Source organism: Papio anubis, chromosome 10, assembly GCF_008728515.1.
Source record: "Papio anubis isolate 15944 chromosome 10, Panubis1.0, whole genome shotgun sequence".
NCBI classification, from domain to species: domain Eukaryota; kingdom Metazoa; phylum Chordata; class Mammalia; order Primates; family Cercopithecidae; genus Papio; species Papio anubis.
Window position 1 is genome coordinate 20,566,276 of NC_044985.1, and position 1,567 is coordinate 20,567,842.

A 1,567-nucleotide genomic window follows, 5' to 3' on the forward strand; every position below is an offset into this window, starting at 1 on the left:
ATTCTAAATCTGAGAGATCTTTGACTCACTCTCTGCCTTCACTACCTCACCACCCCCAATCAATTACCAAATCCTCTTTTATCCTCATTTTTGAGGTCTCTTGAATTTGTTCTTAGTGCTACCAGTGCTCTTACCTCCCAGGCTCCTTACAGCTAAGGAAAAGGCATAGGCCTCAATCCACTGTATTTGTTTATTACAGGGCATTCCATAACCAAATACCACAGACTGGCTGGCTTAAACAATAGGAATCTATTTTCTCACAGTTCTGGAGGTTGTAAGTCCAAGATCAGTGTGCCAGCAGAGCTGATTTCTCTGAGGCCTCTCTGCTTGGCTTGTAGACGGCCACCTTCCTGCTATGTCTTCACATGGCCTTTTCTCTGTGCACAGTCACTCCTGGTATCTCTTCCTCTTCTTAAGACACCAGTCATATTGGATTAGGGCCCCACCCTTATGGCCCTATTTAACTTTAATTATCTCTTTAAAGGCTCTATCTCCAAATACAGTTCACACTGGTGGTTAAGGCTTCAGCATATGAATTTTGGGAGGACAAAATTCAGCCCATAACATGGTACCAACCAGCCATGCTGGGGCCAGGTTGAGTCTCAGGAGCTGGTGAGGAAAGCACACCATGCCAGCAACAATGGCAGAGGCCAAGGTCACATTGCTCCTGGTTTGGAAGTCACAATGTGGTTGGCAGTAGTGAAGACTGGTGTAAATTTGAGTTCCAAGCTCAAAAGTTACTCAGAAGTGGTGCATAAACGGCAGTGCCAGCTGACATGCCTGGTGGTTGGTAGTAGCAGTTGTGATGATCTTATCAGACCAGTTCTGCAAGGAAGTGGGCACTATTTCTAGAAGTTTGGCTTTAAGAACATTCTCCAGTCTTCTTAACAATTTTATTTGACCCTATATCATGTGATGCTTATGATATATGAGAAAAATAATATCATTCTTGTAACTTACTTGGTATTAGTAATTAGTTATTCAATATGACTCATGTCATGAATATGTCTACAGCACATTTTTAAATAAATATATTTTTATATCTGTTGAAATCATAGCAGTTCAGATATTTTCAAGAACAAGAAAATATGTTTGTGAGTGGGGTCATCCAAGTGTTAGAAATGACTTGAGCAAGTTGCAGAGCCTGGGTCTCCCATATCCTTTAAATACACTCCCTTTCTACCTAATCATTTGGAGTTGACTTTGCTTAAAATGAAAAGGACTGATGTCTAGATTATGGCAACAGGGTCCCAACCTGGTGCCTATACTGCAATTTATCTTAAAAACCATTGTCAAGCACATATTCCTTCATCATGTCCATCTCTGTCCACAAATTCTGAAGGAAACTTGGAATTTTTTTTTTTTTTTTTTTTGAGACAGAGTTTCGCTCTTGTTGCCCAGACTGGAGTGCAACGGCGCAGTCTTAGCTCACTGCAACCTCCGACTTCAGGGTTCAAGTGGTTCTCCTGCCTCAGCCTCCCAAATAGCTGGGATTACAGATGTGTGCCAGCATGCCTGGCTAATTTTTGTATTTTCAGTAGAGACGGGGTTTCACTATGTTGGCCAG